We start from the raw sequence: 26,047 nt of genomic DNA, 5'->3' as shown, positions 1-26,047 counted from the left end.
TGATTGGAAAAGTAGGTACCCCAGGGTGAACATTATGGAGAAGCTGGGGATGGCCCTACACAAGGTTATGCAATGTGCTGGGCTTCACTACAAATGAATAATGTCAGGTGTGTTGCCCTTGAGAAGTGCCTATACACGTAAACAGAGGTAGATTTAAGCACATGCTTCTGGTTGCACTTTCTTCTGTTAATTCTGTTTCCCAAAGAAGTGGTAAATGCTCCATCCCTGGCAGTGTTCAAGGCCAGGTTGGACAGAGCCTTGGGCAACCTGCTCTAGTGGGAGGTGTCCCTGCCCATGGCAGGGGATTGGAACTGGATGATCTTAAGGTCCTTTCCAATCCAAACCATTCTATAACTATTATTCTAATTCATACATTCACACATTCAGTGTTTTGTGGTTTTTTTTCCCTTTCTTCACCCAGATTGTGATCATGTTTGTTTTAGATTCTTGTAATACAGTTGTGATTCTAATAAGGTTTTGTTTCTGTGAGGGTAAGCAAAATCATGCTTTTCTAGTGTGTTAGAAGTAGTCATGCTGCTAACAGTATGGGTTGTGTGTATATTTTCCTGTATAACGAAGTTTTTAAAGCTGTAACATGGCTTGCAGGTATTTTCCTGATCTTTAAAAAACAATTAACGTTTAAAAGGTACTGTATATACACTCCACTTTAAATATTTTCATTATTCATTTATTGTTTGTAATAAGTTTAACCCTAATCCAATGTTTATTAAAACTGGACAGGATTTATTAAATTGGTTCAAGATTATCAAATATGTGCAGATCTTTACATATATTACATTAATTCTCTTTCTAAATATTTGCAAAATTCATTAAGTCTTTGCAAGACTTTTAAAACTGTTACATGAAGCTCAAATTGGCCACATTCATAATGCTGACAGAATGCAGTGCTTAAAAGAATATCTGAAAATAGCATCTGAAGAATGAATCAGCACAATATGCTGTTCCAAAATCATTTTGGTATGATTGTCTTTAAGAAATGCACTCATCAGGGGCTGTAGCGATAGGACAAGGGGTGATGGGTTCAAAATGAAACAGGGGGAGTTCAGGTTAGATCTAAGGCAGAAGCTCTTCCCTGTGAGGGTGCTGAGGTGCTGGCACAGGGTGCCCAGAGAAGCTGTGGCTGCCCCATCCCTGGCAGGGTTCAAGGCCAGGTTGGACACAGGGGCTTGGAGCAACCTGCTCTAGTGGCAGGGGGTTGGAACTGGATGATCTTAAGGTCCCTTCCAACCCAAACCAGTCTGGGATTCGGGGATTCTAAAACTCCTTTAGACGTTTCACCTTGTTTTGCGAGATGGTGCAAGGTGTCCATCACAGATGGGGTGAAGGTGTACCTGTTTGTCTACTCCACTACCTGCTGTAACTGGTAGCTTTCCTGACTCCACAGTGCAATTTAGAGGAGACTTGGGTCTGCTCTAAAGCCCAGTCAGTACTGCAGCCCCAGAGGGAAGGGAAGAATCCATGCTGATGTGTTCAGTTGAGGGCACTGGATTCAGGTTCAGGAGGTCCGGATTCTGACTTCTTGTGGGAATTCTGATGAATAATATGGAAGTGTCATTTGCTGCACATTCAAACTCCAAAATGTTACAAATCACCAGGAATTCTGGAAAACCTTTGCATTACTTTTCCTGTGTCTCAATTTCTTCCCTGCGAGGAAAGGAAGATGACACAACCCTGGTGTGGGCAGACAACATGGAGATGAGCTGATCGCTTATTACATTTGTACTGTTCCATTTTTGTATTCATTATGACCACATAAGAACCTTTTAAGTAAAACAGATTTATTTTTTGTAATTTTTTTTTTGCCATTAAAAAGACGTTTTCAGTGTAGGAGACACTTTACCTCAAAATGAAATATTCACCTGAAAGCTTCATTTTATGGAAAAGCTCCGGAAGTTTACCAAAGCATGAATATTCAGTTTAAGGTTTGGGTTTTCATTCTCCACAGCAACATTTATCTTTTTTGCTAATAAGTACAATACAACCAGGGATGTCCAAGATGTGTTTTCTCAGGGGACAAAAAAGTGTGGGTATTTAGCAGCAAAAAAACTAAAAAGGAGAAATATGGAAACAGTGTCAACATTTCAAAGGCTGCATTTTCCATTAATGGATTTGTGTAATATGAAATATATTTTTTTTATTTTACATTAACATGAAATGAATATATACATTTTGATAATGCTTTATGGATGTATTTGCTCTGTCAGTTCACTCATGCTCTCAGTTTACCTTTGTTTCACCCCTGAAATTGATACTCCCTTTGTGCAGCTTCATTAGAAAAGCCTATGGGAGGGTACACAAACACTAATAATGATCACTTGGAAGTCTGCAAACCTGTCAAGTGAACAAGTTCACGCTGCAGCTTATCCAGACAAAACCTTAGTCTTGGACTTTGGTGACACAAAGCCACGGTCTAGCACTGATGGTGCTTTACACTATGACCTGTGCCATAGGTAGTCCTTGTATTAGCTGCAGCAGCTTATATTCAGTGCTTCACTGCCTTCAGTGGGCACAGCTGCATTTGCTGCTTGTGATGCTTATTAAACACCAGAGATAGATGATACTAATTTTCCAGTTGGTTTTTGCAACCCAGATTTCCACTGGCAAGTGTAAACAAGGGTAAACCACATTAGGAATCCAGCGAACCGGCTCCTAGAAAGAAAGCTCTGGCTCAATAGAGAAATGATTTGCTGGGAATAGTAACATCGCACTTTTATTTTCTCAACAGATCTCATCAGAAACATTATCTCAGAGACTGCCAGAATGCAAAGCTAATTTGTCTTTTCCTAATATGCCTTTTAGACACCTCCATTTAAGTATACAATGCATTTGCCTGAAGCACACAGGGAAATATCTTCTGTTATGGACAAGACTGTGGTCTGATGCAAACTAGAACAGGACTGTGGAATTTTATTGGAGCTGTGGCAATCAACACTACTATGGGTCTCAATGTGAACGTTAATCTATTTTAAGTCTGTTTTACCTTTGGGTAGGCTTGTTACAGTAGGCATTATATACGTCTTTTCCTGGGCTATTAATTTAAACAGCCTTCTACAGAGTCTGTGGGCAAAGAGAACACACATTTAACGTTTCTTTTCTAAATATATTTTAAATGGGCCCTTTTGTAGTTATGAAATGTGTAATTAAAGCTGTAACCCAAGGAAACGCTTAAATGTATGCTTAAGAGTCTGTACAGACTTATGGAATTTCTGGGTATATTTACTAGGCATATATTACTCTTGACCTAGCCTGCATTTTGTTGTCAGGTAGCTGGTACCATGGCATGACAGTTCCCTTGCAAGGGCACACTTCATTGAGATGTGGGAAAAACCTTGTGTTTTAGTTGAGACTCTGGAGGATTTTTATCAGTTATACTCAAATTGAGGTTGCAGAAGCCAAATCAGGTAACAGGATGTTGCTGAGTTTTTTTCACATTGGTCATACAGCTGGTCAATTTGAGTGTGGTTCTTCCCATTGAAAAATTACAGCTCTAATTGAAGTAAGGTGTGGAGATCTTCATACAAAGAGTGAAGTGGTCAGCCCCAGGAGTGATGGCAGAGCTGAGTTCAGTACTTAGGGTCCAAAAGCAGAGTAGGAGGGAGAGTTAGGATTCTAGACAGGGCAATTTAACTTCGGAGACACCTCTGCCAGCTGGTACAAATTGGTTTGTCTAGAACAATGATATCAAATTCAGAACCACAGCCAGATACCTCTGTAAAGGAGGAATTCAGTCTTTTTGTAGATAGAGAATGCTGTTCCCTTAGAGAAGATAAAAGCATCACTTTTTCACACAAATCCAATATCTGTTGCACTTGCACGTGAAGAGGAAGGATGGTTCCAGCCTACTCAGGCCAGGTGGGATTTGGGGTTGCATTTTTTCATGTCCCAGGAATATGTACAAAGCATCAAGTTGTGAGATTTTCAAAGGAAAATACCCCAACATTTTGCATCTCTCTAGCTGGAATGAGACTGCCAGTCACCTGAGAGCTGAAGGTACATGGAGTCAGCCATTGTGGTGCACAGATAAAGTCACTCCTGCTGGGGTGAGATTGTGATTTATGGTAGCTAATTATTGACTTCAAACCAGAAACTTTTCCAAAGGAAAAGATGAGAATCCTAAGCCTTTCCCCTCCTAGCTTCACCGCTAGATGACCATGAGATGTTTCTGGCCCCATGATTGTTCCATTCCTGGATGCACAACAGTTACAAAGTCTTCTATAACTTCATGGTCTGTGCGCTGTCATAAGATTTGGAGTTCAAAAGCCTCAGCCTAAAATGACCCCTAATATTCTGACTTCACAGCTAGATAAATGCTGCAAGCACCGGACTATTTGGCAAGAAGAAGGCACCATCACCAATGTGAGTAATGAATGTTTGGAATATACCTAACTTCTTCAGGGACTTCTACGCTGGCTTTTGGATTTCCTACATCCCCAACAGTTTTAAGCAGAGATGCCCAGCTCAAGAGACGATATCTTTTGGGACATCCTCTGTGGTGCAAATACAGCCAGAGTTCTGTGAGTAAATTCCTGAACACTTTACTGAGCGCTGACCTAAAATTTGTGCATTGTAATATCAGAGGAAACCATTTCATTTCATCCAGTCACTTTTTCTATGGAGCCATACAGTTTGGTGTTTAGCTACAACTGATCAGCCAGAAAGGCATCTTGTTTTCATTTGAAAGATACAGAAGATGAATCCACCATTTCACTCAGTCATTTATGCTCCTGTTAAATTATTCCTCAGCTGACTTCGCCTGGCTTTCATTTGCAGGTGGTAACAGCACAGTCTCATGTAGTAGCTGCAGTTGCTTTACGGGAATAGTTTTTCAACCCAAACAGTTCTTAAAAACTACAAATATCCTTTTCTCTTTCTTTGGCTTCTCTGCAGGTCTGTAGCTTTACATGTACAATTTGTTTACTCCAGCACTCTTTGGAGCTGAATAGCACAGAAGCGCTATGTGTGAGTTAAACAGCTACTGGTGGAGTGGGGAGCTATTGTTTATTAATTGTTCTTCTGTATTTGTTATTATTTGATCTGTAACACATGATGAAAATGCATCTTTGATGGCATAGCTTGCCCTGATTTAGACGGATCAATCTGATGAACGAAAGGCAGCTTCATTTACTGTCCTTGACATAACTAACCATACATTAATGGGAACACTTCTTCCTAGCTAGACTTACTATTTGTTCAGAATCTTAATAGATGGGCTTTGTGCTTGTAAATTTCTAACACTTGTTACCCTGTATTTTAAGTCAAAGTGGATCTCTCTGCTGAGGATTGTCTGTCACATTTCTTTTTCTTATTTTTTCCCTTTATTTTTTATTTTACAAAAGAGAGAAGTGTTCTCAGTCACCTTCTGTGACTTAAAAGCTATTGAGTAGCACTTGTGTTTGAATGTCACATTATATGTACCATAGCTGATAAAGAAATGTCAGTTTCCCTCTGTTGCTGGTATCTCTTACCCTTAAAAAAAAAAAAAAAAGATGTTTTGGTTCAAAATATTTGGTGAAATATACTTAAAATGATGTCATGAATTTATTGGGGAAGACGAAATGGTGGTGAGGTTCTCCTTTCGTACTTGTTCAGTTTGGTGATTCCCTCTAAATTGGTGAACATCTGAGGATCCAGCATTAAGAAACACAGCTAGGCTGATATTACAACATAGCAAGTGCTAGAGTGAGTGAAGTTGAAGATCCTTTTGACCCAGTGCTTTAACTCACCTAGTAATGCCAGTAAAGTGTATGCTGTGTAAGGCAGGTAGGTTGGGAGGGCTTATCCTTGTCAATTTTCCTTCAGACCCATGTGGGTGTATCTACACACAGTGACCATTCACTGCTACTGAGCTTCTGGCAAACCATTTCCAGAGCTGGACATTGCATGGAGTTATAGCCCCCTCCCTAATCCTGACATTAGCAACCTGGATTTCACCTAATTCCTTCTTTCACTGCTTATGCTTTTTCCCTTCTGCAGGAGTCACCCAGTTTAATGGTGGATTACATGAAGAAGAAGGTGTTTTCCTTTGCACATTTAGAGTGGCCAAGCAAGCAAACAGGACATCTGTGAATGCCTTCTGTCATGTGCAGGGAGCATAGATCCATGGCCCAAAGTAAGAGCTGGTTTTCTAATGTTGGACCCCTCACTACTGCAAACATGGCTTTTCTCTGAACTGCTGTTCACTACATGAGGTTGAATTCTATTATTCTGTTTGTTTCATGTTTCAGAAAGCCACTGAAACAGGCCCCTTTCTCTATACCTGTTAGAATTAATCAGTATAGCTTCTTTCACGGCCCTGAGCCTTATTTTTTCCCCTGCGCCCCAAGTCAAGAAATATAGATATGTTCTGTCAGTGAGAGGAATGGAAAGAGCTGGCCCAGTTTTTCTAGGCATTCAAAGAGCAAAAGTCCCAAACAGGGCTACCGAGGCAAGATCTGTCCTCTGGGTCTAGGGCAGCTGGATTTATGTGCACTCCTGCCTCATCCTTTCCTATTCAGGAACTTCTGTCTTCCTGTAAGGAATGGGTAGTGCAGAGTGACTCATCCTGGCACTCTGCCACCTGGCAATGCTCCTTTTCTGAAGGAAAATCCCCCAGCTTTTGTAGGGCACTCCTGAGACCTAGCACAAAGGGGCCAGAATCTGGCCCAGGAACTATAACACACACAGCTTACTGAAACTGCTTAACACTATCCCACAGCTACAACACACCATTGTCTCTCCATCCTATCTTGTGGAAGCTCATGGTGATTTTTTCCATGCATCTTATCCAGCCGTACGTTGTTATCGAGTGCAGCTTCTGTTTGTTAGTTCCTTAGATAAAGGCCTCCCTAAGTCTGACCCACACTCTCCTATTGTGCCTCTTCCTATATTGCTGTATGTGGTGCATGTCTTCTTTCATGTCTCTTCCAAGAGTACCTCAGAGCATCCATCCATTATCTGGTGATAGGACGTGCTCATTGGGAATATTCTTTTTTCCAGAAATAAAAATGTATGGCATACATAGTATTTAGCAACACTGTACAGAACTTTGCTTTGTATCATAAAGAGATTAGTGTCTCTTAATTAGTGCAGTCCAATTTCCAGCTGCATCCATAGGCTGCATTTTTATTGACTGAAAGATGTGTATAGATGTGTCCTATTCTCTTCTATGTTTTACATCTGGATTCTACTGTTTTCCAGCCTGATCCATGTGAACTTTGCTGGTGTGTGTGTGCATTCCTTGGAACAGCTAACAAACTATTTCCAGGGAAGGTTTGGTCCATCTATGGAGATATCACACACATGAGAAACCCCAAGGTAAGAAGTGAGTATGTGTATATGCATGGGGAAGAATGTTTCTTGAATTACTGTCAGGTTTAATAGTACTTAGGGTTAGTCCTGTGTATTTTTACTTTCTTTAGCAACAAAAGTTTAACTATAGACACATCAATATCGCTGAAGAAAGGACTGCTTTCAGTTTCAGGATTTATTGTAAAATAGTTTTCTTTTCATGCTTTGTTTCCCCATGTCTTCGTATTTCTAATACCATGAAACTGATCTATGCATAGGGATGAAGTCCTGCTTGGCTTGGCATTGAAGATCTCAGGGTTTTAGCTTTCTGAAAGTTAGTAAGAGGTACAAGTTGGGATATCTAGACTGAAGTCACATGGCCTAAACAAGCTCCATCTGGAATGCAAGGCAACAACATCTGTTTAGCAACACAGGTCGACATGAGCACACAAGCCTGGTGTGTGCCCCCTGCCCTGTTTTTTCAGTCAATAACTAGGTAAAAATCAATGGAGGAGGGGTAAGGAAAATAATGGGCTATTTTTTAAATCTAAAGTTTAAAGAACATTAGAAAAAAATAAAAACACCAAGGCAGAAATAATAACAATAAAAATAGTCATTTTAGACATATCTCATGCTGATTTGTCTGATTTTGGTAACATTATTATAAGTACAATGAAAACAGATTTCCACTGGAAACTGAAAGTTGACACAAGTTGTCTTGCTTCTCATATTTATATATTATGTATATATTGTATTTTATATAATATAAATTATATATACCTATTACACATATTTTATATATATATATATCTATATATAATGTTGCATATTTCAAGGCCAGGTTGGACAGGACAACATGTTCTAGTGTGAGGTGTCCCTGCTCATGGTAGGTATGTTGGAACTGGATGACCTTAAGGTCCTTTCCAACCCAAACCAGTCTGTGATTCTATGATCCCAAACATAATCTAGTCCTGCAAACTGCCTTCCTCTCTTTACCTGATATATGATTCACACATTGTAAAGAATGAAAGTAGGGGCTACTGTTAAGGTCTTTCTTTTGAGGCTTTTCTCAGTGTCTGAGCTGATGTGGCTCTTGAAAGCCTTTAACTTAGGGGTCAGTCAGCAAGAACTGACAGGGCTTGGTGTGTAAAAGAAGCTAGTCATGGTATCTGTCATCTTCACGAGTAAGTTGTAGGTTTTGTACAGGTTGGGATCAAGCAATCTCAATAGCTTTGACTAAAATGTTAGAGGCAGAAAACTGGACCTAAGTGCATGCATGGAAAAACTGCCCACACCTCCATGCTTGTCAGTGAATTAATTTGGTTCAGAATGGGGATAAGAGATCAGAAACAGGATGAAAAGTGAGAGCTAGGCTGCCTTGGATTATCTGATGCTTGGGATTTAAGAAAGTATATGGTCTGATGACAATCTACAGCCACATACTTAGGCTTCTCAGCCGGTAGGTTTTGCATGAAGAAAGTATTTGCAGAGATGTTTGTAAGAAAAAGAGCAGTTGGGCTGCCTGGGCTTCTCTTTAGATTTTCATTTCAGAAGACAAGCCCAAGCAGTGAACTCTGAAGTGTTCAAATTCTGGTGTAGACAAGAAGTGAGGAGATGTGGGCAGCACCTCAAATCTCACAGCATGTTTATGGTCCCTTTGTTGCGCGCAGCCTGTCACATGTAATGACTGAAGAAGTTCTGCTTCTCTCTCTGTTTTTATCTCTAATTTACCTGGCAATATGACTATGCAGCCATCTGGGTTCTTGTGCTCTGTGGGCTTTATAAACCTCATAAACACTACAGGTTCACACTTGGGATGTATATGCACAAGGGCCCAGCCAACTAAGCAGTACAAGTAAGTAGTGTGTGGACACCAGTTTATAAGCCTTTTAGAAGTTTTGATGGTGTGTTCTTTATTCTGTCTGTCCGTCCTTGTGAGCACACAACTGCACGATAGATTAATCGAGTTAAATATATCCCAAAGTTGTTTGAAACAATGCCTATTTAATTTTTTCAAGAGGCTGCACAGAAGTATAGCATTGTACCACAAATAAAAGTGTTGCCACAATGCCTGTAAATCAGAGCTTTAAACTATGTTTCAATTATGCTTCTATTATCCAGCTGGTGTTTAAACATGTTTATTATTCAAATCAGTAGAGAATGTACTGCTGTTGTGTAAACAACTGTCAATTGCTGAAACAATGATTACAAGGCACCATCTCTTTCAGGTGTACTTAGAGGTACTTATACCTCAACCACTTGTATTTAAATAACATGCAAACACAATGCTTGAGTGACTACTTTCACTCCTGTTTCCAATACCTCGTGCCAATTCTATTACATTAAGAGGGAAATCTATTACATTTTTCATTTATACACATCTGTACTCTGTTTTTAACCATTGTATCATTAAGGCTTGAGTTAATATAATAGATATGCCAAGAGATGCAGTACATATTGAGAAATCCTGTTCAAAATAAAAGCCAATTTCTCTGCATTATTTTAGGGCATTTGAAAGCTTTTGTGAAAACAATAGTAAGAAAATTATTTTCTAAAGAGGAAGCCTGAGAAAGAAAAGATTTAGTCGTGGAACTCTGCTATCCCCCAGCCTCTCTATTTGTTTTGATGGAAACTGAGTACATTACAAGTTGATTGCTTCTTTTTTTTCCAGGTAGGCATTAACAAAATACAGCGCTGATGGTATTGAACTGTCTGTCTTGTACATGTGACAGTATTCAGCATCTTCACACGCACTTACTGCTGGGTAAAGTGTTTGCTGAGTGAGCATTAGAGGCAACTTTTTCCTGGTTTGTCACAAACTGGGAGGGAGAATGTTTTAAAAAGCTGCGTTTGTTATAAAAACTTCCATGAGGATCCTCAAAAGAAGCAACTGGAGGAAAGAGTTTCTGCTAATCTCCATGTTCTCATGAAGCAAAGATGCTGCCACAGTCTTTGTCTGTCCTCAATATTCTTAGAGGGGAAAACCTGGAAAATAAGAGCAGATATTGAAAAGTACAAAACCAAAACCCCAACGTGAGCCTTCTGGTGAATGACACAGGCACTGCTTCCCACTCTTCTCCTCCCCCCCACTTTTTTTATCCCTGTCTTTTAAGTTAAATGCTTAAATATAAAGCTAATGGAAGAAACAAACACTGCCACGAGGATAAGCTGTTGTAGTGTGCTGATAAAATATGACATTCTTTTTCAGAACTTAATAGAGATGCTTTGACTGTTGTTCTGCAGTCAACAAGGCTGGTCTAATTGGTGGCCATGGCAACAAAATCAGGTCATACAGAGGTTCATACCGAGATCAAGCATATGTAGATCTTCTTGTTCAAATATACATAAAGATAAGAACCTTTAGTGAGAGTCCACAGTGAAAGGCTGAAGATGGATGTTCCCACGCACATCTAATATTACTTAGAAATATTTACCTGTTTGTAACATAACGATGTTTTCCAGAACAGAAATAGAAAAATCCTTCATCCCCATTGGAAAACAATGATTTTTTTTTAAAGTCAAAGTAGGGTGTATGCATGCACATTGCTTCATAGCTGTTTGTAATTTAATCCCTGGGGTTTTCAGTCAGTCTGACTTATATTTTAGATGTAATTAAGTAATCGGTGGTGTACACTGTAAAACGAATGTTTAGGCTGCTTAAGGTTGAATTTTCACAGCCATAGCAGCTGCGCAGTTATGGCTCCTGCCCCCACCTCCCTTAGTACAGTCATCCATTTACAATTATTACTTGAGTTATTTACATAGTCATGATATTTCATAGAAATGAAATAGCAGCTACCTGGTAACGGCTGCAGCAAATATGCAGTAGCTCACATGATTGCATCTCTCTTATTTCCTGCTAAGCGTGCGTGTGAGGTGTACACGATGGCTGGTTAGCCCCCACGTAACCTAAGCCTTGCTCAGGGAAATACTGCCTCATATTGCTGCAAAGCAGAGGCTTTAACAAAGCTCCTCCTTCTGACCAAGTGCATATAACCACAGTAGAAACTGGAGAGGGCCTCTACAGCCTTTCAGTCTCTCCATCTGTGTCTACAAGCCAGGCTTGTAAATCACGGTCATCATAATCTTATGATACTCAGTAGCTACTAAAAATGTATTAATAGTCTTGGGCACATGCATCTGGGACAAAGCCTACACCCAAAGCAATGTCTAACAAAAGTTCCCACTGAAAATATTCCTGCTTTGGGTTCCGAATCCAGTTGTCCAGTCCCTGCTCATTCGCTAACCTCTTTCCACATTCCCCAAGAAATCATGTGTTTTATCTCTACTAGTGTGTGGGAATTCTTTTCCTCCCTAAATCACTGAATTTATGCATACACCCAATGCAGGGACTGCAAACTCTCCCTTCCTCGAAATATACTGCTTTTAAAATCTCATCTGTAATGTCCTATGTTTCAGTTCTTGACATACTTTTCCCTCTATATAAATCATTGATACCTTAGAAGCTATAAGAATAAGCTTTACTTGAGTTGAAAGATGGGTGGATGTGGTTAAATCTTGTCAGTGAAGAAAGACTGCTTTGAACTTTGCAAAATAGGTGAAGTTTGGAGTGGGAATCCACCTGGCTATGGAAATGTGAAAAGGAGAAGTGAACCTGGCACGGACCTGCGGCAAACTTGGGTGTGCTCGTGGAAGACCTTGTATTGTTAAAATTGGGCCTTTAGCTGGGACATGAGAGAAAGGTAAGGTTTGCATAGACTTGCACTTAAATGTCTGGATGGGACAAAGGACTTGCCTGGTCCAGGAAGTTTTCATCTCCATGAGTAGCTAGCTTCTTCTTCCCTTCAGACACAGAGCTCTAGGAAAGTACTAAGGTGAAGACCCACAGAGGTATTCCAGGCTCTGACCCAGCATTTGCTTGAGGCACAGGATGATGGTTGAGCCAGGGGCTGCATATACGTGCAGGTAATGCAAGCCTGCAACCCCCCTTGTTCAAGTGCTCCTTTCCTGGCACGTAAGTGTCAACAGGTGTGAACAAGTGTATGGAGGTACCAAGTGCCAATGTTTCATTGCTGGCACGGAGAGTGGCCTTCATGCACAAGAGATGACAACTGCAGTGCTGTGCAGCCTGCCCATCAAAACGCATTGTTGCCTGGCACCTATATATCATTCAACTTGTGAGCAGGCACTGTGCCATCAGAACAGATGGTAGTGAGAGAAAGCAGCCAAACTACCACGTACAGGAGATGCATTAAAGTATAGGTGTGGAGAGTGATTTCCAGCCAAGAACGTCAAAACAGCTCTCTTCGTCTTGAATTTACATGCCCAGAGTTAAGGGGATGGGCAAGCATTTAACTGCTCTCCCAGCTGGATACGGTTCCATACACACACAAAAGCTTCTACTTCAGCTCACTTCAAGTGAGATTTTGGCCTAGCTGAAATTAGGCGGGGTATTGGAAATGACAGAGAGAGGCATTTTAAAGTGATCTCCACCTTTTCTGGCTCTTCTCAGGAAGTTCCCCTCTATGGAATAGGTGAAAAGACACTGTCACGGCCAATTGTTATTTATGGAAATTTGCAGGATGCTGTAGTCTTGGCTTTCTAGTGTAAATGACTTTACACAGAAGGTCTTAACACTTGGTAATGGCCCACTTAGGAAAAAAAACTAACCATGCAGTGTTTAAAGAGCACTGTGTTGTGGTTCTACCCTTTCCTATCTGTAGGGCTCACATTCAGCAAAGAAGCAGTTTCAGATAAAGATGATATGGAAGTGTGTGGTATCCCTGTCTGGCACATACACTGGGAATATCCCTCCATGGTAATAAAACAAAGGAGCATTAATGATATCCTAACACAGAATAAAAAACAACAAAGAGACAAAGAATGTTTAATATACCTCAGGAGCCATTCTACTGAAAACTGGACGCTTAAAACAGCACTGCAGCCCTCGATGTTTGTATCTTTATGCTTTCTAGAGCAAATTTACTTAGTTTATGAATAAAAATCACCAGGTTTGGGGTTTTGTCAGACCTCAGTTTTGCAATAATCTGCCTGGGAAATTTAAAGCCAGCCCTCATCTACCATCACCATAAAGAGCTCAGGCTGAGTTCTGGCCTCGTTTTCACTTGTGAGCTGCACTGTCTTTGGTTGATGACCTCCCTCGCACCCGTAGCCTCATTGTTTTCAAGACGAAATCTTCCTTCTTTTCTGTTGTTGGCCTGGATTCGGGAGCGGTGTGAAGGAGGGTGTGTTTCTCCGGCAAGCTGCAGGTGCAATGAGACTTTCATTTAAGCCTCTAGAGCTCTAATAAGCACAGATGAAGGGAAAGGGTTTTTTTTTTCTTTGAAAGGACCTTGTGTTCTGTGTCTGCTGTAAGATTGCTTCGTGTCTTTCAGAATCAGTCTTTAAAGCTGGCACTGGCTGGAATTTTAGTTGCTGAATGTGTTTGGAATTGGGGTTTGGTTTCAGCCCTGTGAATGAAGTGAATCTTGGGTTAAGAGGAAGAGTGGAATAGGGAAGTAATTTGTCTAAAGAAGAACAAGACACTACTGGAGATGAATTCCTGCATTTTAATTGATTACAGGGGGGTTAAAGGATTGACACCACCTATTTTTCTTTTGATAAGGTAGAAGTGAAGAGCCCTTATCTTCTCATGGGGAAAATCATTGGACTTTCTTATAGGAAGTTTCTTTCTGCACAGGGTTCTCAAGGGAAAGTATCGTTCCCAGTGTGACAGAAAACTTTGCTTACAGGCCAGGAGGAACTTCAATTCAAAGTACTGATACAACAATAGGTGTTTTTACAGTTCGTTTATTTCCTCAATATTTGATTTCCTGTTTTTCCATCCCAACTGATCTTCCCACAATACCATTTCAGAAAAGCACACCCATATGCTAGGTCCTTCTCTTACCCCCTGCAATCTTGCCAGTCTGTGTAAGTGCTAGTAAGACAGCAACAAAAGGTGGATAGGCTCAGAGTGTTGAGAAAGGATGCATGTGTTTAATGTGTGATTCCTTGAACAAGGAAGAGATTTCACTTGCCTATTCTGAAAAGAAACCCCGGTGCATTCAGGTGAATGAAGGCACAGGCATCTGTGCAGTCCTGCTGTTAATCAGCGTTGCTCCAGTTTAATGTGTTATAAGCATGATTGTAGGAGAAAATTCTCCATCATATTTGTGAGAGACTCCATGTGCCCTTAAAATACGTATTCTTTATGGGGAAGAGGCTAGTGAAGGTTGTGGCTTTAATACCTGTACCTGTATGGTTCCACTCCTAAGCTGCTTGGACTTGATGCTGTTATTGTTTCTCAGTGTCTGCCTACAGACTTTCTCTTTCACTCATGTAAATGTCAAATTCAGGTGCCTAGATACCACATCTGTGCTCAGAAGCAAAGTCAATTTGACATCATGTAGCTCCCCTTATGTCATTACCTCTCAGTCTTCCCATCTACGGAATTAGAAATACCAGGGTATTTTACAGAGAGGTGCATGATCAGGGCCTGGATTTCAGTGTAGAGACTTTTCTGCAGCACTGAGATTGCTGAATGTAATGCTGCTATGCTGGCCACAATATCATGTTTTGAGCCACTGCAGTTTTGTTGTGGGTCTATTGCTGGTGTAACTCAGGTATCGCTTCCAAATATCCTTGGTATGTACATGGAGCCCAGAGGCTGTACTCTTATGTACATATTATACGTACAAATGTATGAAGACTTTGGCAAATACAAGTACGGAAGGAGCACTATACTGGGATTCAGGAGGTGGGTTTCCTTTCCTGATGAGCAGAGACCACCAATTCAAACTTGATTAGTCTGCAGAAGGTACTATTTGTGTGTTTGACAGCTGCTTTTAGTCTGAGCTGGTTCGGGGGATAGTTAAAGCAACTGCGCTGGGTGATGCTGTATATGTCTTAGTAAGTCCTAACAGTGTAGGCCAGCACCTTCTTACCCTCAGCATATGCAAACAACAGCCCCCGTGTTGTTGACCAGCTGCCCAGGCTCACTCCCAGGGACCAGATAAAATTCAGTGGTGAGCTCTGTGTAGCTCCTGGCCAGGCTTAGTTGCCATCATTCTCACCAAAAGCCATGCTCCTGTAAAAAAACAGTGCCTCTAAGTTGTCTTGCTCAGTCTCCATCTAAGTTATGGGATCTTGATAGTTCTATGTTTTAGTGGAGAAACAACTCTAAGTCTTAGTAATGAGTGTGAACAGTAATGATTAACATTTCCTGGGCCTCAGTTCCCCTTTTGCAGAACACAAGCAATTATTATCTTTCCTTACCTAAGGAGACTGTAAATGCTTTAGGACAAAAGTGAGTTTAAACTGGAATTTTGAAGGGGGTTAGTGGATGGATGGGATCCCTCAATGCAAACTGAGGCTGAGGTGTTACAGGAAATGAAGGGTGAAGTGGTTTTACACTCATGTTAGTGGTTAGAAGATGTCTTACAAGTGCACTAAGTGGACCAAAGTGGTTCCTGGATGATGTATTTCTGCTAGATAGACAAGGCTCCTGGTTCTGTAAAGTGCTTCATGATCATTGGAAGGATGCTGCAGTAGCAATGCAGAGAATTGGTACTGTCAGTGTGCATTTATGGCTTTTCTCCTAGCCTATCCTATGCTATCACAAGCAAAGCACTTTAATACATTTTGTATATGTTTAGTCAACTGTATTCTCAGATAGACAACAACCTGGTAGTCAACTTTTCTGGTTTCTGTTTAGGGTCACTCCCCTGTTTTATATAGTTTATATAATTGAAAAATTATATATTTTATTATATATTATTATATTATATATTAAGTATATACTGTCATATATTATTTATTATATTTTATTATATATTCTATATATAATTGAAAAATTATATTGAAAAATTGGGTTTTGTTTTGAAAATTTGAAAACAACTTTGAAAAAGTGTTTTTTTGACAAAGAGGTGTTACACATATGCTCGCTGTCTTCAGAGCGTGAATCACAGTTAGTTATACCTCCAAGACTCACTGGTGTCTTTCCTCTGGCTTGCATTCAGCCATTTCTCCCTAGAGGGGATGTTTAGGTGCATATGAGAGTTGTGATTGGCCAGATTCTTCGGCTGGGATGGACTTCAGCTTGTGTTTCAGTTAAATTACTTTTCAAAATCACTATGACTCCACTGGGAGATGTTAGGGACATCCCTGTTTAGATGCAGCTGGTGCAAAGGTGGTGTAAGCATCTGAGGGAGGTCGTGGCTTTGCCGATTGAGTTTCATTGTTTTGGCAGCTGTTGGTTGGGAAGGTATCTGAAAAGCGTGCCTCTGTAGAGGCAAAGCATGCAGAGACTCATGGGCCTGGCTTGCACAGTAATTTCAAACACAGTTTTGGCTAGATAGGGGAAGATATGAAGAGAAAGATCCCAAGGCAGTGTCTGAGTGCATGTGTGACTATGTATACATGTATGCATTATGCATGTGGTAACAGAGCAGTATTGGGACAGCACGACCTATTTAGGACACCAAATAGCTTTTGTTGAGACTTTAAACTTCAAATGCAAATAGGAGGGTGGTATAGTGGGAAGGGAAAAAGAAGTGATTGAACAGTAAGCATGAGTGATGGTTACAGAATAAATAATATTATTAACTTACATTTTATTACTGTGGCTGCTGTGATAGCAGAGGGCACTTTTTAGAGATACACAAGTAATAACATCGCAGAGAAAAGCACGGTGTCCATCAAAACCTTGCCTCTGGCAATAGAAAATACAAATCACCAGGTATAGTAGCTCACCATCTTATGCACAATTATCTCTTATGACTGCATGACTACATTCACTCCCTGCTCCAAACATATTCAGCTCCCTCTTGAACTGATGTTCACAGTTTACATCTATTACTGACTTCAGCAAAGACCATTTTATTCTGTGCAATGACAGGCCTTTTCAGAAGGATATTCTGAGTTCCTCATAGTGCTTTTTGCAGTCTTCTCCTTGTCAACATCAGTCTTTGTGACCTCTTGTTTTGAATGTGGAACTTTCAGAAAGCTTATTTGGCAGTAATTGATTCTTCTCCTTACAAGATTCTCTACATTTCTGAAGAGCTTCTCTTCTGTTTCTTCTCCTTCCTCGGCTCATGTATACTGACAGACTTCATGTATGGTTTGTCTACAAAATCACAGATCAGAAAAAGCTTTAAAAATGAGGGGTAAAATAGATCAGGGCTCCAAACCCAGCTGACTGGCTGAATAGAATTCTTCTCATTTAGCATGGATATTATTGAAAGGAAAATGTGCATTTAATATAAAAAGGTGTTCTAATCACTCTGTCCAATTACAGCAAAGCATGAATGATGGTAATGTGTTTCAAGCTTCCAAATAAAATGAGAAACATTAAGCTAAATAGCATGTTGTTATTCTGCTGCAAATGCCTTTGAATTTCTTCCTTCAGTAGCCCTTCTTCCTGCTCTTATTTCCAGAGGGGAATGTTGCATCTGCAGAAACACGGGTGGTAACTTGGTGTTCTGCCTCAGCTGATGGAGATCTTTTGCTAAACCAATGCTAATAATGGAAGTCTGGTTAAGAATAAGTAGTTCTAAAGAGCACATTGGAAATGCTATGAATGTGTGTTAGAAAATATGGGCCAATTTGTACTCAACACCCCCCGATTCACTGATACTGGTGTCCCTATTTAGAGTCATAGAATCCTAGAATGGTTTGGGTTGGAAAGGACCTTCAGATCATCCAGTTCCAACCTCTGGTCATGAGCAGGGACACCTCACACTAAACCATGTTACAGAAGGCTCTGTTCAGCCTGGCCTTGAACACCACCACGGATGGAGCCTTTACCACTTCTCTGGGCACCCCTCTCTGGGCCTTTGCAGGCTACTCTTGAATGTCTTCACTTGTGTAACAGATGAATGTTACTCCTATTAGTACAAACATTTAGTATTATTACTACTATCTAAAGCCACTAGTACCTACTACTGATACTAATGCTTGGTACTAGTAGTACTGAAAGACTGGTACAAATACTGCTATTAGTTATCACCCACTAATACTAGGTAATAACAATCATAAATATACCATAAAGTATATATGCTATTTAGTATTAAAACAGATTCTTTGGATAAGTACACTTCAAGCTATAGACTTTGCAAAGTTGATCACATTTATCCTTTTCTATGGATAAATCTAGTCTGATCCCATAAATCCTCACATTTGGTTCAAGAGACAAGTTACAATAAACTTCATCCAGTATTTTTGGTTTGATTCGATTATATTGTCTTTTTTATTTTCTGATGGACTCCGTGACTTCCAGTTTCATATAATGCCATAGCCGTACTACAAGGCAGCATCTAAGATGTTATCTGTATTTTAAAACTAACATTTTCCTCTTCCTCCTCTCCCTTTTCCTCTTTTCCTTTTCCTCTCCCTTTTCCTTTTCCTCTTTTCCTTTTCCTCTCCCTTTTCCTTTTCCTCTTTTCCTTTTCCTCTCCCTTTTCCTTTTTCCCCTTTCCCTTTCCTCTCCCTTTGCTTTCTTCTTTGCTTTCTTCTTTCCTTCCCTTTCTTTTCCTTTTCTCTTACAAATCCTTCTCTCTCACACCTTAAAAACAAGCCCTTGCCTGCACTTTCTTGCAACAACAAATGATTTGATTTAATAGCTTTCATTTTCTTTAGTGAAAGACCCTTGGCATGAGAGATAAGAAATGATTTCAAATAATGAAAACGTTTTAAGTTCAAGGTGAGCAAATTCAACTTACTTTGTATTTGCTGAGGAGCAAGAGTGTACATACGCAAGGGAGCAAGCTATTGTAAATCAGTGTCTATGTGGTAACTAGGCTCTCTGTGCTGTTACCCTGTCATAAATGCAAGGTAGTTTACCCTGAATTGAAGGATGAGGAAGTATCCTCACCGTAACCGTGAGAATATACAGTGATAATTACCCCAGAGCAGCTGATATGTGGCAGCTGCTTCCCTGTGTACGCTGTGTATTGTGATATATGTGAGATAATTTGTGGGAGTTTATCCCTAATAGGCGACTTCAGGATTGTCACTGCTTACAGCATGAGAAAGCGTTGTATTAGATCTGAAGAGTTAAAGCCTCTTCTTTGGCTGTTTTTTATGTGCAGCAGGTGGGCTGTCACTGAAATCGTGGTCCTGTGTCAGTCCTTGCCTCTTGCAAGTTGCAGGTGGCACTAGTTCCCCTGAGAAATTCTGGATGAGAAACCTTTGTGCTGAAATAGTTGTATCTTTGGGACTTCCTTAGGGTTATTTTTGTGAGTGTGCAGCTCTTGGCCAGGACCTAGCTGATAATAACTCAGGTGGCTTCCGAAAACAATAGAGAGCCAAATATCAAGCAAATACTTGCCACACAGGTTTTCAGTGACAGATCCCAGTTACAGAACAGAAAATAATCTCTGTTATGAGATTCCAGTCTTCCAATGATTAGTATGCATTAATTTTGACTCTAATACCTTAACTGGCATGTTGTTCCCCTGCCTATCCATTCATTACTTTTGGGCTTTTCTGTTAATAAATGAAATGCTGTCTTTATTTTAACAAACTGACCTTTTTTAATGTTGTGAATGCAACTGAAATCCCTTAGAGGAATCATGAGAACTTTTTCCATGGTTTTTTTTCCCCTTTTTTAGCTGTTTACCCTCTTTGTGTACGTTACTTCATTACTTTTTGCAGAAACTCTCCGCTTGCATTCTGTTCCCCAATGCCATAAAAAGTTTTTGTGTGCCTACTCAGAGATCATTGTCTTCCAGCAGTGAGTGAAAAGAACGCTGTACGTCTCTTATCTCTTTTAGGTATTATAAATCTTTGTCATGTACTCAGATTCTCAGGATGAGGAACAATATTGAAGGCCAAGGCATTATTTAGCTCAAGTTCCGTGGACTATTTTATGTTTTTGTCCTTCAAAGAAGTTCAGGGCTCAGTAAGTGCATTATAAAGAAAGATAAAAGAGTTTTGTGGCATGGAGCCTAAGGAAAGAAATGTATCTTTTATTCCTTATGAAATCAACACTATGAGGATTGTCTTTAGAAATGCAGATAAACACATTACATCCCTAATAGGATGTGTTTCATGGAAAAATATATAGCAGTTTGAGAGGTCCTCTCTTTGAAGTCAGCTGATAAAGGATTTTAATTGAGATCATTTCAATATGCAAATATGGTCTGGCCATTACACATCATTAATGCTTAGGCTTAGCGTAAATATTCTAGTCTAAAGGCTTGCTTTCTACCTGCTTTCAACCTACACAGGGAGAGCTTATACAGGCAATTATCTTACCCAAATAAAAACTGAAAATGGGAAAGTTAAATAAATAAAAGAACATTCTGATGGAAACACAGAAATGTGCTGCTCAGTTAGCATTAGCCCTGGCTTTCGGACAGCTAGATTTGTTAATGTGCTTGTCCTTTGCTTATGCATCAATCTCAGTGCATCTTCCCGTGTTCTACAATGACATATGTTCAGTCATATCTTTTCTGCCTAACAAATAAGCCATCGAGATAACAGGCAGGATCAATATAGAAAGCAATAATCTGCAGAGAACATCATCTTGATTTTTTTTGTCCTGATCTGAGAACCACAGAATGAAAACATAAGAAACTGAAGTCCCTCTGGAATAATTTATATCCTTGGATTTTGGATACTGTGTAAGTTAACAGGTATTGAGATAGCAAGCTCTGTCCTTGCCATAAAAATAAATAACTACAAATAGTCTTTTTTTGGGTGCTCAACATCAACAAAAACATAAAAGGCATCCAACTCCCAGTAACAACGATTGAAAGGAGTAAGATGGCACATTTTCAGCTTCACTACTGAAAATCTCCCTTGCTGTGTCAGAGTTCACATTTGCAATATTGGGAATTAAACTTAAGGTCTTCTGTCTCCCTGCATGTCCTTAAATTGGCTGCAATAAGAAAATCAAAGCTATTGCAAGAAAAAAAAGCAACCCTGTTCCAAGATGCACATCTTCTCAAGGTCTCCTAGAGCAAGAAATTCATCCTATTTGGAAGCTTAATATAGCACTTGTAGCATTCATAACTAAACCCATCCTGTGATTTATAGGTTATGGTGACTAATTTTAATGTCGATACATTTATTCAAAGCACAGTCTAAATAAAGGTTTAGTGTTGAATCACATTTACAAACACTGCAGCTTGAAATAATTAAAACAAACAGATGAAAAAAAATACCTGCTAGTTAATTCCACTTATACATGTATTTATTATTATGCAAATTAGGGAAAACCCTTTTCAAATGGTGTCATCTCATCCCTCGGAAGCATTTACAGTATCTGTATTCAAGCTAGTTTGCTCTGGCTGCTGAGGCACTGGGCTGGAACTCAGGAGGGCCACTTCACTCCCTGGTTCTGCTCACTCATCTTTAGTCAAGACGCTTGGTCCCTCGGCACCTCTGCTTCATAATCTGTAGAAATACCCTCCTTTGTGAGACTGTTGTATTTAAAAGAGTCACTAAGCTTTCTGTATCTGTGGTGCTTTCTGAGCTGTTTTTTCCTCTGACAGTGATGTGGACTAGATCGAGGGGAAGCACCCATGCCTTGCAGTCTCTGCAAAAGTTCCAGCTTGAGTGAATGTGCCCCATGCTTAGTGTCTACCAGCGGAAGTCTATGAACTGCTCTTGACTCAGCTCTAGAGTTCTGTCCTGTTGAGTACATGAGAACATTTGTAAGAATGTGTTGGCCACGGCCTAAGGCCTGGCCAGGATTTGTAACCAGGTCCTTTGGCAGATTTGTTCAGCTAGTAAGGACCACATTTCCATGGCTTCTGTGAACCAGATCTTCCTGTACTCCCTTGACATCCACTCTCCTGATCAGCTCTGTCCTGACTCATCAGGACAGCTGATGAGCCTGTCAGCTTTCACCTTTTTCCACTCCTGCCTCTGTTTTCTTTCCAGCCATTCTTCTTTCAGAGATGTCTGTTGAAGTATTTCTACTGCTTCTTTTCCTTGCTCTCTACGTATTTAATCTAATGGACCTGCAGAGTACATTTCAAAACTCAGACAATTATCACAGCCATTTAGAGGTGGGCTCTGGGAGGAGGAAGGAAGAATTCTGTAACACTGAGTTGTCACCGGGAAGTGGTTTGGGGAGTCTAAGTAGCTCTGTTTTCTTAAAGCAGATGTAATGAACGGTCCTGCTGCACAAGCATGTATTTCTACATGGTGGCAGGGGGGTTGGAACTAGATGATCTTAAGGTCCTTTCCAACCCTAACTATTCTATGATTCTATGATTTTGACTATCTGGACCAGTATTTCCATCAGTCTGCCCCTAACTTTCTGCCTACATGCTCCCCTATACACAGGTTAACTGGTGACAGACTTCTGCAGGAGTCTGAGCCTCAAGCTCCACTTCAGAAGCAGATGCAGAGGTCCTGCCTGTTCTGTCCATCTTTGCCAGCCACCCACCAGCCGTTGCCAAAATCTGGGAAAATTATCTGACTTTCACAACTAGACCTAGTTTTCAGAGGGCACGGGACCACAGCTCTAGGCCCAAGCACTCAGTCTTTGACAATACTGAGTCAGGAGGAGAACTTCTTGTCTTGCACTTTTCCTTAAATATCTTATTATAATTTTTGGAGGAATGTGTTGTTTCTGTGATAGGAAAGAGGTTTGTGTACTGGAATGAGGCTGGAAGCAAGGGCTTCTTGAGTCTGCACAGAGACCTATAACAATTCAATTCAGGTCAAAGAGGAAAGAAGAGAGAGAACACAGAAGAGGCAAGAAAGAAAAGGAGAATCAAAGAACTGGGGCTGAGGAGGGACTGGGATGCAGAGAGAATGTACAATGGTGAGGAGCAGAGAAAGAAAGGGGAAAAGAAACAAGGGGAAAGGAAGGACAAGACAAAGAAATGGGGGAAAAATAGAAAAGGTACAGAGGGCAGAGAGCAAAAAAAAGAAGAACTTAGAGACAGAAGGAAAAGCTGCAGGGAAGAGGGTTTATTAGAGAAAAAAATCTCAGCTTGCTGGAATATGGTTGGCGTAGAAGATTTTTATTTCATACCCTGCTGCCTAGGCTCTGATGATTCCTAGGCTGAAGGTATATGACACTGGTAGATAACATACAGGCAGCCTCTGTGCTCTTCTGAAAAGCTTTTTGTGTCCCTGACAACTTGTTCTAATTGCACAAGTTCAAACACTTCAGATGTTCTGTGTGGCTGCAAGCACTTTAGAAAAGGTTGATGTAGAAAAGCCATCTCTCTGTAGTGTCCATGGACTGACTTTTCTTCACAAGCGCTTGTGTTGATAGTTTAACTTTGTTAATCCGAGCACAGAGCAGATGCTGTAAATATCTTGAATTAAAAAATGAAATAAATTAGATAGCAAGAAATTGGTGGGGGGAACCGAAATTTACCTCTGTGTTTCCAGTGGGACTGTTTGTACCTTTTCCTGAACTAAGAAATGTTCAAGCGCTTCCTTCTGTCTGCCTGCAGCACACCTATGTTCTTTATCCAAACCTAGCTCAGCCACATCAGCTGCTGACTTCACTTTTAATGAGTAATAGAAAATGCTTTGAACCTTCAAAGCCTTAGAGAATCCATGAAACTTATTATGATGTGACCAGGAAAAGAATTGTGTATGTCTCACCTAAGACCTCTTTTGAGGTCCTCTTGGGAGCTGATCATAGAAATGGCAGGGCTGACTGGGGCTGAAAGAACACTATAAGGGGGGGGAGAAAATGGGGCTAGCAAGTGAAGATGGGGTTGGTAGATTTTAAGGCTCCTTCCAGTGCTGAGGGGAAGAGTTGGTTGCCCAAAGGGGTTGTGGAGGTAGAAGTTGTTTAGAAACAGAAAGCAAAGGCTGCAGATTAGAGTGGAGTAGTGCTTCAAGAGAAAATAGAGGTATTTAAAGGCGAAAGACTGAGTGGGAAAAGAAGCAGGGGACTAGGACTTTGAGTCACATTAACACTTCAAACTGTGTATATTGTACTCTTACTTCTTATTGCTGGTTTGCACCACCTAAAGTGAAAGCCTAGAAGTACATGCTTTATTTGTTGTGTACAGAAGTGAGAGAGAAGACGACTTCACAAGATCTCTTAAACAGAATAGCTACTATGTGTTCTTTGCACTTAGCTCTTTGGGCAATCTTGAAAGGAAGACAGTTCAAATAGATTATAATGCAACAGAAATAGAGGCAGTCAAGGGAATGGGCGTCAGGGAATGTATGGCATTTCCACTTTTTTCAACCACAACCAGGTTTCAGGCAGAATGGAAACAAAACTGTCTTAGCTGGCTCAGGGAGTAATATGTCTTCATAAAACATTCTGTGAGCTGCAAGGCTGTAGAAGCAGCACATGTAGGGTGCATCTACTCTGGAACATGCTTGGCTATGCAATCCAACTCACAGACTTGTAGGTGTAGTGTTCACACACCACCACTCAGATGGAAGAATTGCTGTTGCAGACACCCTTCAGCATTCCCAGGAATATGTGGGTGTGGCAGAAAGTTATCCTGGACATGTAATTCACATTTGGGTTTGACAATACGTTCACAATCTGCTCTCTGCTTTGTTGAAGGGTTGGAGATGTATGGGGTAAGAAGTGTGGCTTTGCGAAATTTATTGACATGGAAAGAGTACGTAAAGACTAATTATTTTCAGTTTGCTCAAAGACATCACCCCCACTTGCAACTGTGGCAGTGCAGAGGAGACCTGTCACATTACTGACCCAAAGAGTATAGACTCATCCAAGACTGTCTGGAGGAGAGGTGACGAAGCACATACAGGAATATGCAATCAAGAATCATAGAATTATGGAATGGTTGGGGTTGGAAAGGACCTTAAGATCATTCAGTTCCACCCCTCTACCATGGGCAGAGATGCCTCACACTAAAACAGGTTGCTCAAGGCTCTGTCCAGCCTGGCCTTGAACACTGCCAGGGATGGGGCATTTACCACTTCTCTGGGCACCCTGTGCCAGCGCCTCAGCACCCTCACAGGGAAGAACTTCTGCCTTAGATCTAACCTGATGAGTGTTACGATTTTAGTTTCAGTGAAACAAGACTCCCTCCCTCTCAAACATGTACTAAAATCATCTTTATTCGACACACCTATGCAAGGAAGTTGGCTATTCAAACAGTGCAGGGGGGTGGCAGTGGTACCTGGAGAGAGCGATGAGCCTGTAAAAGTTAATCTCTAGTTTAAACAGCCCGAGCTGCTCACAAAATCAAAAGTTGATAACAGATTTTTCTTCTGCCTGTTTACATATGTTATGAAAGGCACTACAAAGGGAACATCAGTGGTATATTCTGACAGGGTGCAGGAGTTGGCAGATGTTTGTTAATTACAAGAATTCAGGTAATGAAACAGTACTGGGGGTTCACGAGAGAGGCCGCGTTTGCACACACCAGTGTTCATCCTCTTTCACAACCCCCATTCACCAAGCAGCATCTGCTCACCCAGTTGGTTTTGGGCATAGAGAGGAAACCAGATAAAACCAGGTCTTTGGCAGGTGTCCTTTCCAAAGACGCCCGGAAGCCTAGCTGGGTTCACGCACTGATGGCCCTGCTCATGTGAGGAGTCTAGGACAACCAGGGAGCCTGTTACTTCTAAAAGTATGGGGACCTTGCCTGTTTCAGTCGTGCACTGCAAGGGCTGAGGTTGTGTTTGTAGTGTGCTGTCAGGCCATCAAGTGAGAGAACAGTGTATAATGGCTGTAGATCTGGGCTGGGTTACGTGGTAGTTCTCTTCCAAAGCCCTTACAGAAGAGGGCAGTCAGACATAATGATGTCAACAGTGTCAAAAGCGATATCCCTGCATACCTTTTCCTATAGGCTGCTTTTCAAGTCAAAAACAAAACAAAAAAAGGCAG

At 40.7% G+C, this 26,047-nt stretch overlaps 1 long non-coding RNA gene across 1 annotated transcript in view; it reads left to right on the top strand.

The window, feature by feature from the left end:
* The first annotated feature begins 8,348 nt into the window (after window positions 1-8,348).
* The window catches only part of LOC134173196 (uncharacterized), an 84,547-nt gene continuing 66,848 nt past the window's right edge, over window positions 8,349-26,047 (top strand). Inside the window, exons 1-2 of the long non-coding RNA XR_009968166.1 lie at window positions 8,349-8,967; window positions 9,794-9,958. This is a non-coding gene — a long non-coding RNA (uncharacterized LOC134173196). The remainder of the gene's footprint in view (window positions 8,968-9,793; window positions 9,959-26,047) is intronic.

The sequence above is a fragment of the Pezoporus occidentalis genome, unplaced genomic scaffold (assembly GCF_034315485.1).
Source record: "Pezoporus occidentalis ecotype Australia unplaced genomic scaffold, CSIRO_AGI_Poc_V1 ctg50, whole genome shotgun sequence".
In the NCBI taxonomy this organism is placed as follows: domain Eukaryota; kingdom Metazoa; phylum Chordata; class Aves; order Psittaciformes; family Psittacidae; genus Pezoporus; species Pezoporus occidentalis.
This window is presented reverse-complemented; position numbering and strand designations above follow the sequence as displayed.